Below are 18,310 nucleotides of genomic sequence, written 5' to 3'. Positions count from 1 at the left end.
TTTCAGGAGAGCTGAGGGGCGGGAGGATGGAGGGATAAAGAGTACTTTTATCTCTGACAAAAAGTCACAATGAAGGTGGGTTATTAATAAAGTAGAGAAGATTAGTAAACAAGATATGATTGTATGAGTTTCTGTATAAATATGAACAATACATCCTGAAGCTGTTTTGCTATCGACTATAATATACATTAATTTTAGTGGAAGTTAAATATAAGTTATTTTGTATCTCCCCAAGCTCACTAAAATAGGATTCTATTTATAGGTCAAATTTTCTAAAAATCAGCAATTATGAAAACTGGTAAAGAATACAAACAAGTCTATGACTGCTTGGGTAGTTCAATTTTATTATGTCAATATATTTAATATGAAATTAAAGTGATATCTTAAAATAGTTAATTCTGTAAAGTCTTGCCAAGTGCTTCAGAATGCAGGATTTTTCCTTTGTGCAAATCACGGAACATTCCTTTTGGTAACACTAATGAGGAAAGACAACATGGGATTGTAAACAATGCAGAGGAATGCAAAGAAAATCATCCAGTCTATGTTGCCTTCTGAACATTTATTTCTGGAACCCTTATCATCATTTCAAGCTCATTGTGTGTCTAAAGCAAATTCATCATCTCCAGCCTGTTGGACGTTCCTAATATCCATCCCTCATCCCCATTCCTAACTGCCACCACCTAAACCCAGCCCACCATTCAACAACCATGCAGGTAGCAAGTTTTTCTCAGTCTAATTAGCCACAAGGGTTCGGTTAAGCTAAACTTTTTAAAACGTTGCCTTCATCTTGCACCCTTCCCATGTAAACCATTTGTAGTGGCTCATTCTTTAATCTCACATCAAGTCTTTCAAACTCTGGCTTTTTTGAGTTCTCATAATTTGGCCTTACCCTGCATATCCAACAAGACTTGTTCTTCCCCACAATGTGCCATATCTCTATAGGCCTCTCCTCTCATTGTCCTGCCTCTTACAGCCTCTTGCTTCTCTCTCTAAATTTTAACCGTTGGAGTGCTGACCCATTTTTCACTCTCAATTCCTATGTCCCTCAAAGTTTGAACTTCTCAGCTTACTTCCTAATTATGCACTGTTTCTGTGATTTCATAGCTGTGAGTCACCTCTTCAGTTACAACCAGATCTTCAGGGAAAAAAACAATCCAACAACCTCTGTTTGTAATGTTTGCCAATTTCTGTGGTGTAATTCTTCCCACCACCCTCAATTTTACACTACCATGGTCACTGAAGGCAGTTTGAAAGTAATGCTAACAATGGACTCTTACATATCAGGAAAAACTGGGTCCAGCACAGCACTGGGTGGAAAACTATTTAACCAGTATGACTTGGGAAAGTCAGTGATTTGATTTTATGTAGGTATGTTATGTAGATTGGGTTTCTCCAATTTGAAAAAATCACATGCAAAATTGGTAAAATATATCTAATCATGTAACTATGGATGAGATAAACTTAGGTTTCACTCTGTAATAGTCAGGGCTCTCCAGGGAAAGAAGACACATACACACACACTCATACACACACACACACGTGTGTGTATATATGGTTCTGCTCTGTGTGTGTGTGTGTGTGTGTAAACACACACACATATAAGTTCTGTTTCTCTGGAAAACATGTGTATATATTTGTGTGTGTGTGTGTGTGTGTGTGTGTGTATAGAAAGAGAGAGAGACTTACTACGAGAAATGGGCTCATGTAATTATGGAGGCTAAATCCCACAATCTGCCATCTACAGTCTGCAAACTGAAAATCCAGAAAAGTCAGTGGTATAATTCAGTCAGAATCTGAAGACCTGAGAACCAGGGGGAGATGACAGTATAAACCCCAGTCCAAGGGAAGGAGCAGATAAGATGGGATGTTCCAGCTCGACAGTGAGGCAGGAGAAAAAGGGTGAATTCTTCCTTCCTCTGCCTTTTCAGATCCTCAGTGGATTGGAAGATGCCCACCAGCAATGGGGAGGGCAATCTACATTACTGAAAACATATCATTTTCAAAAGATAGTTTAAAGCAAATAAAAGGAAGTGCTGCAGTTAACTCTAGATCAGAGTTGGCCAACTTTTTTTTAAAATAAAAAATCAGATAAAAATATTTTAGGCTTTGTGAACCATAGGATCTCTGTTAGAAGTCCTTTGTCATTGTAGCATGAAAGCAGAGATCAATAATACATAAAGAAATAAGGCTGTGTTCAATAAAACTTTATTTACAAAAACATGTGTGGGCCACTGATCTAGATTAACTAGAGTTATAGAGATAAGGAGATACTGATTATCCCAATCACAATGAAAACAAATGTGCAATCAGAATTCTCACACCCTAGATGTTTATTGAGCCCATCCCCGGGCAGCGATGGATTCAGGAGTGGACATATGACCTAACTCTGGCCAGTGAAACAAGACAGGGAGTATGGTTAGGGGCATCTGGGGAGAGTCTTGCCATTCCTAATGGGAAGCTGCTGTTCTGCCCCTTTTGAACCTTGCCTTGACTAGCTGTGACACCTGGAATCACTACAGCCACCAACCTGAGGATGAAGCCAACACTAAAGAAGGCAGAACCAAGAGATGGAAAGAGCCTAATCAACCAACACTGGAGCCTGCCCTACCTCTGGATTTCCTATGATGAAAGATGAATTTTCCTATTTCACAAATGGGGCTTCTGTACATCGAACTGAAAGTATTCTCATTGATTCAGTTATGTTTCCCCCAAGATTTCTTTTAGTTACAAATTTAATACTGAACCACTGACTCCTCCATGTAGGGAATTTCTTGTCTCTTTTAAAAGACATAATCACATTAGTTTATCTTTCCCTAAAAAAATCATTAGGGGGTTGAGATTGTCATATCAAATCAGAAACAAAGAAATAGTATTTTCCAGTTATTCTTTGGCTTTTATTCTCCTCCCACAAGGCAAATACCCAAAAGCACCAGCCCTGCTTTTGAAGCAGATTCCTTTTAGGCTCTTTCTCTGACTCAACATAGCAGTCACTGTTGACCACCCACCTTGCAGTCATTCTATCCACTAATCTTCCCTTTGATCAGAACCTTGATTTTGTTCAGCTATCAGGAGACCGCATAGTTTAGAAAAGGGTGGACCTTCCCCCAGACCTATAGAGGATGATAATTAATCTAATCCAGTCCTGGAAATTCCATTTTCCTTGCCAGTGAATGATTTAGGAATGAGCATGTCTGTATTTCTGAATAGTGAGTGTGGAAGAGAAAAACTCAGTTTTACAAAGGGATACAAGGAAGCATTTTATAGTTGTGAAGTTGACTCTTGAACAATGGGTTGTGGGGAGAGGAGCTAGGGGTAGCAACACTCTGGGCAGTTGAAAATCCATGTATAAGTTTTGAATCCCCCCACCCCCTGCCCAAACTGAACTACTAAATAGCCTACTGTTTCTTTTTTCTTTTTTTTCTTATATCTTCTTTTTTTTTTCAGTTTTATTTATTTTTGAAAGAGAGAGAGAGAGAGCACTTGTGCCAGAAGGGGAGGGCAGAAAGAGAGAGAGAGAGAGAGGGAGAGAGAAAATCCCAAGCAAGCTCTGCACTGTCAGCACAGAGCCTGGTGCGGGGCTCGAACCCACAAACCATGAGATCATGACCCGAGCTAAAGTCGGAAGCTTAGCTGACTGAACCACCCAGGCATCCCTAATAGCCTACTGTTGACCAGAAGCTTTATAGAGAACATAAACAGTCGATTAACACATATTTTGTATGTTCTATGTATTATACACTGTATTCTTACCATAAAGTAAGCTAGAGAAAAGACAATGTTATTAAATCATTAGGAAGAGAAAATACATTTACAGTACTGTATTGTATTTATATAGTTAAAAAAAAATCTGTGTATAAGTGGACCTGTGCAGTTTAAACTGTGATTTTCAAGGGTCAACTGTCTTGAATCTGCAGCAGCCCCCTTGCAAACCTGTGATCAGAAGCCAACATGGTGAGCAAAGAGTAGCAGAAGATTAAAGAGAACCTGGATCCTTAGTGATGGCAATGAGCCACTGCCTTCACCAAACCTGGAATCACCCTCCCTCAGGCTTTCCACGTTTTTGGTGCCAATTGAATTGATCTTCTGTTAAGTGCTGCAGAAACCACACCAACTGGAACACTCACTAATAAGTTGTCTTGGGCAGACTGCATCGGGTTCCTGAACTTGTCTTAACTGGTTACAAAGAAATAGCATGATGATTGCACTATACTGATCTAATATATATACTATACATTGGTAAATGATTTTATGGAACCTATGAAGACAGTATGACTCTGGAATTATTTTAAAATATTAGCCAAGCCTAATGAATAAGCCAGGATGGTTTATACTTCTAGGACAAATTCAAATTTGTATATACTTTAGATTATAGGCTATCAAATCATTCACTTTAAGGTCTGTACCAGGAATCATATTTTTTTAAGTTTAGTTATTCATTTTGAGAGAGACAGAAAGAGTGAGAGAGAAAGTAACAGAGACGGGCAGAAGGAGAAAGGGAAAGAAAGAATCCAAGCTCCCCTATCAGGAATCATATTAAAATACTCTGGTCTCCTGAGGTGCCTGGGTGGCTCAGTCAGTTCAGCTTCAGACTCTTGATCTCAGCTCTGGTCATGAGCTCACAGTTGGGTTCGTGGGATCAGGCTCCCTGGGCTGTCAGCTAGGAGCCTGCTTGGGATTCTCTCTCTCTCTCTCTCTCTCTCTCTCTTTCTCTCTGTTCCTCCCTCGTGCATGCACACTTGCTCTCTCTCTCAAAATAAATAAATAAAACTTAAAAAATAAATGAAAACATCTTCTCTAATGCTGTATCTGTCAAATTCTTGTTTTTATTCTTTTTCTTTCAACACATTTTAGAGTTCCCAAAATGTGGTGATGATGACTTTATATTGCATTGTCACAAAGAATGATAAAAATAATTATTACCTCATTAGTATAAAGAATACAGAAAATCATCATTCTCTATAATACCCTAAGGAATGACAAACTGTCTACATTTCCTTTAGTGGCAATTCATGGAAATTAAAAAGAATGTGGTATGTTGTTATTATTTTATTTAATTCTTCAGTGAAACATTCTGGAGAGTGAAGCAAAAATAATCCCACACTTTTATTTTTTTATTTTTTTAATATGAAATTTATTGTCAAATTGGTTCCCATACAACACCCAGTGCTCATCCCAACAGGATAATCACACACTTTTAGTGCTAAATAGAATAATTCGTAATGACCAAGATGATATAAATACACCATTTCTCTTGCTCCGTATTCTTAGCTTTAAGAAAAACTTTTTCTAGAAGGGATTAGCATAAAAATGAGGTGGAAGGCTTAGCTGTGGAATCAGACAAACCTAAGGTCAAGACCTGGATCTTTCACCTACTACTAGCTCCATTCCGGGCTTCTCATATGTAAATGGATGATTAGCCCAATCCTTCCATTTTAAGGTTTTTGCAGGGATTAAGCAAACAGGCAGAAAGAGTACCCACAATAGAGAAAGTGTTCAATAAATGGTTCCTCCTTCTCTTCCACGTTATTATTATCTAGCTAGAGAGAAAGCTGCCCAAGTGCAAAAGCACCACATGCAGGTCACTTTTCACTTCCTAGTCCTGTGATGAGCTTCCTGGGGTCGGGTGGAGGGGAAAGGGGCTTTGTATTATCCTCCCAATCTTCAGCCATTGTCTGTACCCGTCCTGGACTGGATTGGAAAACAAAAGAGGGCGGACTGCAGGCAAATAGCGTGGGGAGCTTTATGGGAAAGGGGAAAATTTATAAAAAGGGGGAAGCAAAGAATGCAGAAGGCAAGTTGCTGCTTCACAATTTATCTTCAGGAATCCTTCATCTCCCCTCACACAGCAGCCAGGAGCAAATTGAATTTAATAAGTCGAATCAAATCCTTAAGGCAGAAAGGCAACGTACTTTCAAAGGAAGTCCATGATGATCTCTTTTGAAAATACTCTTGCAAACTCTTGAATTTATCCATTTTACAAACTTGGAGGTTTTGTATATTGATTTTCAATTTTTACATAGATATGACTTTGTAGGGGATTTTAGAACAAATAGGAATCTAAGGAACAAACTGATGGTTGGTAGAGGGGAGCAGGGGGATGGGCCAAATGGGGAAATAGAATGGGAGGTACAGGCTTCCAGTTTTGGAACCAATAAGCCAGGGGGATAAAAGGTACAACGTACCTAGGGTAGAGTCAATGCTATTGTAATAGCGTTGTATGGTGACAGATGACAGCTATACTTGTGACCAGAGCATAACGTGTAGACTTGTGCAATCACTATGTCTCACGCTTGAAACTAATGTAACATTGCGTGTCATCTATATTTCAATTTAAAACAAGAGAATAAACAGAAATCTGAAATGGAACTCAATAGAAAAGCAATTAAAATGAGGTTGCATTACCAGAGGCTTTTTCAATTTTAGCTTTAAAAAAAAAAAAAATAGGCTTATTGACTGCTTAGAACTTGCCAGGCAGGGTCTGAGCACTTCATACACATGCAGCACTTCCTCACAACCTTTCTGCAAGGTGGGTGATGTTGTCTGAGACACAGGGAAGCTAGGACATAACTACCATGCATCCTTGTCCCCTTCACTTTTGTTTTATACAGATAGAGAAACTGAAGTCATTTATTCTCTCCCACTTTTAAAGCAAGTCGGGCTTTGAGGAAAATAAGGGAACCTCGCCATCTGGTGGCTGCTCATGGCATGTGACGATAAGGTGACCCCATTCAGCTGTCCAGGAGATAGGAGGTGAGAAGGCCTCCCTTTTGCTACTGAAACCTGCGAAGGCACCTCTCAAACAGCTGAGCTGGCCTCTCCTGAAGGGTCACTGTCTTTAAAAATCCCATGCTCTGCCCAGATCCTTCCTAATAAAAACTGAAGTAACACTATTTTTTTTCTATTCTTCAAGTGAGGAGGTTTCATGAGACATGGTCCAGCAACAATGGGCCAGAAGTCCCCTGATCTTATTTCATTAAAAACAACAACAACAGCAACAACAACATAGACATTCAGTGTCCATGCCTTCTAGAAAGGGATTCACAGTGGCCAGAAAATTGTTATTTGAAAATATCCACTTCATAGTTGCCTCCTGTATCTTGGGCTTTACAGCAGAGAAGGGGACACATAGGCCTCCCTTGTTTTAAATAAGTCATGGAATTAAAATGTTCCATGTAAATTGAATATTTGAGTTTCCAACCATAACGATTATCTGGGCACGTTGTTTTCTTTTCTTTTCTTTTTTTTTAAATTAATGTTTATTTATTTTTAGAGGGAGAGAGAGAGAAAGAGAGCATGAGTGGGGGAGGAACAGAGAGAGAGGGAGACACAGAATCCGAAGCAGGCTCCAGGCTCTGAGCTGTCAGCACAGAGCCCAATGCGGGGCTCGAATTCATGGGCCATGAGATCATGACCTGAGTTGAGGTCATATGCTCAACCTATTGAGCCACCGAGGTGCCCCTGGGGACATTGTTTTCTTAAACACTTAATTCATAAATCACAGCTTTTGAAATTTGGGTTTCTCAACTCTAGATAGGTTCTGTTCATGATTTTCTATCAGATGTGTGCCCATCTAGCTATATCAGAATCACTTGGGGATCTTAAAAAACCAAAACAAAAAGATCCCAGACCTTTTCCCAGACATTCTGATTTGGCCCCCCGCACCTGCATTTTTAGATGCTCCTCAGGAGTTACTGAAGGACAGTGAGCTTAGGGAACCACTGCTCCTACACCACTTTGCTGACCATAATAAAGAATGTTGGTGGAAAACACACAAATTAGATACTCTTTCCACCCATCAGGTTGGCAAAACAGAAGAATTGTTACTATCCCCTTCCAATGACGCTATGGAAACAGCTATTCTCATTTCCTGCTGCTGTGAGAGTGAGCTGTGACCAAAGTTGAAGAAAGCAATCAGACATTATTTGTAACATCTAAAATGTTAAATCGGCCTAGCAATCCCAATTTAGGACCCAAAGGCCAAAAAAGGATCAAGGCCAAAAAAGTTTATCGTAGCGTTATTTGTAGTGATTAACTAGGAACACGCTGATGGTAGAATAAATTAGGATTTAGTCATTCAGTGAGGTATTATGCAGTATTTTTTAAAAAATCAATTAGACGCGAATGTTGGAAAGGGGTCTAAATACTATTAAAGAGTTGCTGAGTTTTATACACACAAGTGCGTGTATAAAAGAAAAAATTAATAAAGCTGGAATATTAGTTATATATACTTGTGTGAGAAGGGAGAAAGATGTGAAAGCACACATCATTTTAACATTAGATTCTTCATGGTGGGAAGAAAGTGGTGGAATCATTGATTTTTAACTTGTTCCTCATATATTTCCACATTTCGTTCATCATAAACATCATGAATTTCTTTTGGAATTTCAAAGACCCCATAGATTTTTTGTTTTTAAACATGTTGTTGGACCAAAGAGTAGTGTATTCTCTTCCAAAATCTCTCCTTTGGCGTGATTATCAATACCACTGAGATAAAGCTTAATTTATAAAATATTAGTAATACATGTTCAAGACGTAAAGAATAATATACTAAAGAGAACCAAGGCTGTGCGCCCACATCCAGATTCAGAAACAGAGCATTACCCTGTCCTTTGATGCTTCCTGGAGACCCTCAACACTCGCATCCCCTCCCTGCATCCTGGAATTATGCCTTTTTCATACTGGTGATTTTCATTATAAATTCATACACATGTATCCTACACAATATATAGGTGGCTGAGTAATAGTCTATTGTGTGTATAGGCCACATTTTGCTTATTCATTCACCTGGATAAAAATGGATATTTGGGTTGTTTCTTCCTTTGTGAACAGTGCTCCTATGAACATGTGTGTACAAGCATTTGTTTAAGTATCTGTTTTCATTTCTCCCGGAGTTACACTTGGGAGGGGAACCGCAGGGTCATATGGCAATTCTATGTTTAACTTTTTGAGGAACAACCAAGTTGTTTTCCACAGCAGCTGCACCATTTTACATTCCTACCAGCAGCAACGTATGATGGTGCCAATTTCTCCACACCCTTACCAGCGTTTCTTATTGTGTATAGTTGTTGTTGTTGTTGTTGTAGAGTAACCATCCCACTGAGTACAAAGTGACATCTCATTGCGGTTTTGGCCTTTATCCAGTTTTTAATTGTGTTGTCTTTTTGTTGTTAAATTGTAAGAGTTCTTTACATATTGCGGATATGAGTCCCTTATCAGATATATGATTTGCAAATATTTTCTCACATTCTGTACACTGGCTTTTCACTTTCTTGATGTCTTGTCGCTTTATAGACAATATTCTTTGATGTACAAGAGTTTTTAATTTTAAGTCCACTTTATTTTTTTTCTTCTCTTGCTCATGCTGTTAGTATATATCTAAAGTCCATTGCCAAATATAAGGTCATGAAAATTCACTGATATTTTTTTTTCTGAGTTTAGTAGTTTTGCTTTTATATATAGGTCTATAATCCATTAGGAAAATTTTTTAAATGTTTATTTATTTTTGAGAGAGAGAAAAAGAGACAGAATGTGGGTGGGGGAGGAGCAGAGAGAGGGAGACAGAATCCAAGGCAGGCTCCAGGCTCTGAGCTGTCAGCACAGAGCCTGATGCATGGCTTGAACCCACGAACTGTGAGATCATGACCTGAGCTGCAGTCGGACGCTTAACACACTGAGCCACCCAAGCGCCCCCATTTTGAATGGTTCTTTTATATATTGTGAGGTAGAATCCAACTTCATCCTTTTGCATGTGGATGTCCAACTGTTCTAGCACCATTTATTGAAGAGACTATGCTTTCTTCCATTGAAGGGCATTGGTATCCTTGTCAAAAATCAATTGGATAAAGATGTGTGGGCTTATTACTAGACTCTCAATTTTATTCCACTGTCCTGTCTATCCTTATGCCAGTGCCACACTGTTTTTGATTACTGTAGTTTTGTAATATACTTTGCAGTTAGGAAGTGTGATGCCTCCAGATTTGTTGTTCTTCCTCAAACTTGTTTTGGCTATTCAGGGTCTTCTATGACTGTGTATGAAATTTTAGATTTTTTTTTCTATTTCTGTGAAGAATGCATCAAGATTTTGGCAGAGGTTACATCAAATCTGTAGATCACTTAGCACAATAGAAGCATTTTAACAATATTAATTCTTCCAATCCATGAACACAGAATATCTTTCTATTTAACTGTGTCCTCTTTGATTTCCTTCATCTTCATGCTTCAGTATAGAAATCTTTCATCTCTTTGGTTAAGTTTATTTCTCGTTATTTTATTCTTTTTGTTACTATTGTAAATGTAATCATTTGCTTAATTTCCTCTTTGGATAGTTTCATTGTTTGTGTATAGAAATGTGACTTAATTTTCTAAGTTGATTTTGTATCCCACAACTTTACTGAACTCATTTTATTAGTTCCAACAAATTTTTTGTTGTTGTTGAATCTTTAGGGGTTTCTATATATATGATAATATTACCTGCACAGATAATTTTCTTTCTTTCTTTCCAATTTGGATGTCTTTTACTTATTTATCTTCTCTAATTGCTCTGGCTAAGACTTTCTATACTCTGTTGAATAGAAGTGGTAAGAACATGCCTCATTGCCTGGTACTGGATATTAGAGGGAAAGCTTTCAGTTTTCCCCCCACGGATTATAATGTTAGCTTGGAGCTTTCACATATGGCTTTTATGTTGTTGAGGTGAGTTTCTTTTATCCTATTTTGTTGAGAGTTTTAATCATGAATGGATGTCGAACTTTGTCAAATGATTTTGTGTCTATCGAGATGACCATGTTTTGGTTTTTTTCCCATTTTGTTAATATGGTGTCTCACATTGATTGGTTTATGGATGTTGAAGCATTGTTGTAATGATTTAATTGTTGTTGAACTCAGTTTGCTAGTATTTTGTTGAGTTTTGAATCTATATTCATCAGGAATATTGGCTTGTAGTTTTTTTCCTTATGGTATCTTTCTCTGGTGTTGTTATTAGGGTGGTAGTGGCCTCATAAAAGGAGTTTGGAGTGGCCCCATAAAAGGAGTACCTCATAAAAGCTAGTGGCCTCATAAAAGGAGTTTTCCCTTTTCTCCTTTTGGAAGAGATTAAGAAGGATTGGAATTAATTCTTTTTTTTGTAATTTGTTTTGTATTTATATTTATTTACTTATTTATTTATTTATGTATTTATTTATTTATTGTCAAGTTAGCTAACATTCAGTGTAGTCTTGGTTTCAGGAGTAGATTCCTGTGATTCATCACTTGTGTACAACATCTGGTGCTCATCCCAACAAGTGCCCTCCTCAATGTCCATCACCCATTTTCCCCACCCCTCAAACCCCCGTCCCCATCAACCTTCAGTCTCTTCTCTGTATTTAAATGTCTCTTATGCTTTGCCTCCTTCACTGTTTGTATCTTATTTTTCCTTCCCTTCCCCTATGGTCTTCTGTTAAGTTTCTCAAATTCCACATATGAATGAAATCATAGGGATATCTGTCTTTCTCTGACTGACTTATTTCACTTACCATAATACCTTCCAGTTCCATCTATGTTGTTGCAAATGTCAGGATTTCATTCTTATTGCCAAGTAGTATTTCATTGTATATATATACCACATCTTCTTTATCCATTCGTCAGTTGATTTTCCATATTTTTGCTGTTGTTGATAGCGCTGCTATAAACATTGACTTACATGTGCCTCTATGAATCAGCACTCTTGTAACCCTTGGATAAATTCCTAGTAGTGCTATTGCTGCATCATGGGGTAGTTCTGTTTTTAATTTTTTGAGGAACCTCCATACTGTTTTCCCAGAGCAGCTGCACCAGTTTGCATTCCCACCAACAGTGCAAGAGGGTTCCCCTTTCTCCACATCCTCGCCAACATCTGTTGCTTCCTGAGTTATTAATTTTAGCCACTGTGACTGGTGTGAGGTGGTATCTCAATGTGGTTTTAATTTGTATTTCCCTGTTAATGAGCTATGTTGAATATCTGGATATCTTCTTTGAAAAAGTGTCTATTCATGTCTTTTGCCCAGTGGTAGAAATCCTACTTGGTCGTGATGAATAATTTTTTCAATGTATTGTTGGATCGTGTTGGCTAATATCTTGTTAAGGATTTTTGCATCCATGTTCATCAGGGAAATTGGTCTATAGTTCTCCTTTTTAGTGGGGTCTCTGTCTGGTTTTGAAATCAAGGTAATGCTGGCTAATAGAAACAGTTTGGAAGTTTTCCTTCCATTTCTATTTTTTGGAACAGCTTCAAGAGAATAGGTGTTAACTCTTTCTTAAATGTTTGGTAGAATTCCCCTGGAAAGCCATCTGGCCCTGGACTCTTGTGTTTTGGCAAATTTTTGATAACTAATTCCATTTCTTTACTGGTTATGGATCTGCTCAAATTTTCTATTTCTTCCTGTTTCAGTTTTGGTAGTGTATATGTTTCTAGGATTTGTCCATTTCTTCCAGATTGCCCATTTTATTGGCATATAATTGTTCATAACATTCTCTTATTCTTGTTTTTATTTCTGCTGTGTTGGTTGTGATCTCTCCTCTTTCATTCTTGATTTATTTGGGTCCTTTCCTCTTTCTTTTTGATCAAACTGACTAGTGGTTTATCAATTTTGTTAATTCTTTCAAAGAATCAACTTCTGGTTTCATTGATCTGTTCTCATGTTTTTTTTTGTTTGTTTGTTTGTTTTGACAGCATTAATTTCTGCTCTAATCTTTATTATTTCCTGTCTTCTGCTGGTTTGGGGTTTTATTTGCTGTTCTTTTTCCAGCTCCTTAAGGCATAAGGTTAGGTTGTGTATCTGAGATCTTTCTTCCTTCTTTAGGAAGACCTGAATTGCTATATACTTTCCTCTTATGACCACCTTTGCTGCATCCCAGAGGTTTTGGGTTGTAGTGCTATCATTTTCATCGACTTCCATATACTTTTTCATTTCCTCTTTAACTGCTTGGTTGGCCCATTAATTCTTTGGTAGGGTGTTGTTTAGTCTCCAAGTATTTGTTACCTTTCCAAATTTTTTCTTGTAGTTGATTTCAAGTTTCATAACATTGTGGTCTGAAAATATGCACGGCATGATCTCGATCTTTTTGTACTTACTTAGGGCTGATTTGTGTCCCAGTATGTAGTCTATTCTGGAGAACGTTCCATGTGCACTGAAGAAGAATGTATATTCTGCTGCTTTAGGATGAAATATTCTGAATATATCTGTTAAGTCCATCTGGTCCAGTGTGTCACTCAAAGCCATTGTTTCCTTGTTGATTTTTTGATTAGATGATCTGTCCTTTGCTGTGAGTGGGGTGTTGAAATCTTCTACTATTATGGTATTACTATTGATGAGTTTAAAAGTGAGTCTCTTGTAAGCAGCATATAGATGGATCTTGTTTTCTTATCCATTCTGTTACCCTATGTCTTTTGATTGGAGCATTGAGTCCATTGACATTTAGAGTGAGTACTGAAAGACATGAATTTACTGCCATTATGTTGCTTGTAGAGTTGGAGTTTCTGGTGTTGTTCTCTGGTCCTTTCTAATGTTTGTTGCTTTTGGTATATATATATATATATGTATATATATATATACATATATATATATATATATATTCATCATTTCTCCCCTCAGAGAGTCCCCCTTAAAATTTCTTGCAGGGCTGGTTAAGTGGTCATGAACTCTAATTTTTGTCTGGGAAACTTTTTATCTCTCCTTCTACTTTGAATGACAGTCTTGCTGGATTAAGAATTCTTGGCTGCATGTTTTTCTGATTCAGCACATTGAATATATCCTGCCACTCCTTTCTGGCCTGCCAAGTTTCTGTAGATAGGTCTGCTGCAAACCTGATCTGTCTTCCCTTGTAGGTTAAGGACTTTTTTTTCCCTTGCTGGTTTCATGATTCTCTCCTTGCCTGAGTATTTTGTGAATTTGACTATGATATGGCTTATTGATGGTCGGTTTTTGTTGAATCTAATGGGGTCCTCTGTTCTTCCTGGATTTTGATGTCTGTGTCTTTCCCCAGGTTAAGAAAATTTTCTGCTATGATTTGCTTACATAACCCTCTACCCCTATTTCTCTCTCTTCCTCTTCTGGGACCCCTATGATTCTGATGTTGTTCCTTTTTAATGAGTCACTGATTTCTCTAAGTGTTAAATCGTGCTCTTTTGCCTTAATCTCCCTCTTTTTTTCTGCTTCATTATTCTCCATAAGTTTGTCCTCTATATCGCTGATTCTCTATTCTGCCTCATCCATCCTTGCTGCCACTGTATCCATCTGTGATTGCAGCTCAGTTATAGCATTTTTTATTTCATCCTGATTAGTTTTTACTTCTTTTATCTCCACAGAAAGGGATTCTAATCTGTTTTTGGCTCCAGCTAGTATTCTCCTTATCATGATTCTAAATTCTCATTTAGACATCTTGCTTGTATCTGTGTTGGTTAAGTCCCTGGCTGTTGTTTCTTCCTGCTCTTTATTTTGGGGTGAATTTTTCATTTTGTCATTTTGAAAGGAGAAAAAGAATTAATGAGGTAGAAAAATTAAAATTAAAAAAATAAAATTAAGAAATATTAAAATTAAAAAATTAAGAACACACACACACACACACAAACACACACACACACACACTAGAATAAATGATGCTAAATCCTAGGTGTTTTTGGTCTAGGTTTGAAAGTGGCTTGATAGATTAGTGAAAAAAAGGGGAAAAGAAAAAAAACAAAAACAAAAGAAAGGAAATCATTTGAAAATTTGAAAAAAATGAATACATTGAAGTATACTAAAATGCAATGATGGAAGTAAAATAGACTTTGTAAAAATTTACACAAAAGTAAAAAATATAGGAGAAAAAAATTAAAGAAAATATTTTTAATAAAAATTGAAAATAAAAATGAATTTTTTCTCTTTCTGTATTCAAGAAAAAGAAAAGAAAAAAGAGAAAAGAAAGAAAGAAAGAAAGAAAGAGAGAAAGAGAGAGAGAAAGAAAGAAAGAAAAAGAAAGAAAATAAACTGAATAGATGGACTGGCTAACAGACTGAAATACAACTGAAATTACTTCATTTTCCCTTAGAAGTCAAACTATGAAGTGCTTTACAGTCCATAAACTAAGCTGGCAGTGAGACTTGTGTTCTTGAAGAGTGACGTTGGCCCAGTTGAGCAGGTCTTAGTGTAATGGCTCCGTTCTCCACTAGATGGTGCTGCTAGCCTACTGGGGTGGATTGTTGTGGCACTTGTATGTGTGTATGCGCATGCGCAGAAACGGTGAAAATGGCGTCACCCAGCTACCCAGTCTCTAGTATCGGAACTCTGTTCTCCCCGATCAGCAATCGCGCACCGTCCTTCCTCTTTGGCTTCCGTCTACTCCCTGCTTCCACACTGTCGTGATCAAGCCCCAGGCAGCACCTCCCTCCTGAGTTTTATCTCAGATGTGGCTGCCTTCTCCGGCCCCCCACTTCTGAGTGACTGTGGCTTTGACCCTCTCTGCCTCTCTGTGGAGGGTCTCACTGAGCAATGGCCAGGTGCTGGCTGCACCCAGGAATGCTTATGGGACTGTGCTGCTGCTGATGCCCAGAGAGTGCGCGGTCAGCTGCCATCCTGCTCCCAAAAATGTTCGGGAGATAGTGTAGCAGCAGCTTCTCAGGGATTACGGAAAATCACAATACACATCTGACACCAGGCTTCACCCCCAACAAACTTGTTCCAGCACCAGCAAATGTGGCCATTCTCTGGGGTCTGCGGGCCCAGGTGGCCTCACAGCCTCTACCAAATGTCCTTCCAGCTGTGGAATTGCTTCTCCCTGTGTGGCCTGAGAAACTCCCAGACCCCACTCTGCTCCTGGGGATTCGCCCTTTCCACCAGAGCACTGCCAGGTATCAGACCCTGAGCTTTCCCTGTTTAGAGTCTTAATGTAATTTAAAGCCTCTCCTTTCTCCTTTCTCCCTTTTTAGTTCAGTCCCTGCGGCTGTTTCCAATTTTCTACTTCCTCTCCAGCTGCTTTTGGGGAGGGGTGCTTTTCCTGTATTTTGACTCCCCCCATCTCTGTCATTTCCAGATGCAAAAGTGGCTCCCTGCCCTCTGCAGCTTCTCTCTCCCCAAGTTCACCTCTCCATGCCACATACCTGCTGAATTCTGTGGTTCAGTTTGTGCAGATTGTTGTGTTAATCTTCAGATCAGTTTTCTAGGTGTGTAGGATGGTTTAGTGTTGGTTTGGCTGTATTTCATGGACGTGAGACACACAAAAAACTTCCATGCTGTTCTGCAATCTCCCTAAGCGTTCTATCCATTGTTGTAAATGGGATATTGAAGTCCATCCCTATTATTATATCATTGTCAATTTCTCCCTTCAGATCTGTCAGAATTTGCTTATATTATATGTAGGTGTTCTGATGTTGAATGTGTATATATTTATAATTGTTATATCTTCCTGGTGAGTGGAACTTTTAGCATTATATATGACCTTGTCTCTAGAGACAATTTTTTACTTAGAGTCTATTTTGTTTTATGTAAGTGTAGCCACTCGTGTTTTTGTGGGGTTACTATGTACATGGAATATTCTTCCATCCCTTCATTTTCAGGCTATGTGTGTCTTTTTATTTAAAGGTAATCTCTCGTAGACAGCATATTGCTGGGTCTTATTTTTTAAATTTATTCATCCACTCTATGCCTTTTGATTGGAGAGTGTCTTATTTGATCTAGGCTGCTCTAACAAAATGCCACAGACTAGATGACTTATAAACAACAGAAACTTATTACCACAGTTCTGGAGGTTTGAAGTCAGCATAAGAGCGCCAGTATGGTCTTGTGAGGACCTCTTCTATTCTAAGCCTTCTCACTGTGTCCTTAAATGACAAAAGGAGCAAGGAGCCTCTCTCAGGTCTTTTTTATGAGGGCATTAACCTCATCCATAAAAGTGGAGCCCTCATGACCTAATCACTTCCCAAAGACCCCAGCTCCTAACACTATCACATTGGGCATTAGAATTTCAACACATGAATTTTGAGAAGACACATTAAGACCATAGTATTCTGTCCCTGGTCCCCTAAAATTCATGTCCTTGTATGCAAAATTCATTCATTCCATCTCAATAGTTTTAAAAGGTGTTTTAAAAGGTTTTTAACTTGGGGCGCTTGGGTGGCTCAGTCAGTTAAGCGTCCGACTTCGGCTCAGGTCATGATCTTGAGGTTTGTGGGTTCGAGTCCCGCATCAGACTCTGTGCTGACAGCTTGGAGCCTGGAGCCTGCTTTGGATTCTGTGTCTCCCTCTCTCTCTGACCCTCTCCCGTTCATGCTCTGTCTCTCTCTCTGTCCTAAAAATAAATAAACATTAAAAAAATAAATAAAATTAAAAAAATAATAAAAGGTTTTAAACTTATTCTAGCATCTCTAGCAATTCAAAAGTCTAAAGTTAAAAGTCTCATACAAATACCTTCTAAATCAGATATGGATTAGGCTTAAGGTACAATTCATTCTGAGGCAAATTGCTTTCCAGCTGTGAATATGCAAAATAAAACAAGTCATGTGCTTCCAAAATACAATGGTGGACTAGGCATAAGGTAAACTCCCCATTCCAAAAAAGAGAAATAGGAAAGAAAGAGGTGGTCAAGCAAGTCTAAACCCAATAGGGCAAACATCAAATCTTAAGGCTTAAATAATCTCTAATTAGATGCTCTGCCCACCAGGTCCAGTGGGGTGGAGATGGCATCTTTTGGGGACATTCGGGTATCCTTGCCCCCATGGCTTTTCTGAGGCATCCCAGATGGCAACTCTCATGGGTTGGATTTGCATACCTGCAGCTTTCCCTGTGTGAAATTGCACACTGGTGGCTCTACTGGCATGGGATTGTGGGAGCATGACTCCACTAGGCATTTCCTTAGCAGGGAGCTCTCTGCATTGAGCTTGCCCTCTCTGTGGTCTTCTATCTGGTTTGTATGCCCACAGTTCTGGGTGGGTCCATTCTCTGAAATATAGGTGGAGGCAGACATACCCCATCACTCTGTTGGGTAAGGGTCAGCCCTCTATGGCTTTGGGAGGCCTGATCCTATAGCTGTGGGTGGCACCACTCTTACAGCTGTGAGCAGGAATTGTCTGGTCTGCTGAAACCCAAGGGATAGATTTCCTCTTTTTAATACCAAGGCAGCAGCCTTAATGATCTCTGAATCATTTGGGAGGGGGGGGTCCTTCTCTTATCTTGAAGAATACTGTGTATTCATAGCTTAATTGCTCTATGGTCCCATCCTATAAAATCTAAGAAGTCTCACAACTTTTCTTCATTCCATTTTATCTCTTTCCCCTTCAGTCAAATTGGCTGTTTTCCTTCTAGGGTGATTGTTGTTTCTATTC

This window comes from Acinonyx jubatus, chromosome C2 (assembly GCF_027475565.1).
Source record: "Acinonyx jubatus isolate Ajub_Pintada_27869175 chromosome C2, VMU_Ajub_asm_v1.0, whole genome shotgun sequence".
NCBI classification, from domain to species: Eukaryota; Metazoa; Chordata; class Mammalia; order Carnivora; family Felidae; genus Acinonyx; species Acinonyx jubatus.
This window is presented reverse-complemented; position numbering follows the sequence as displayed.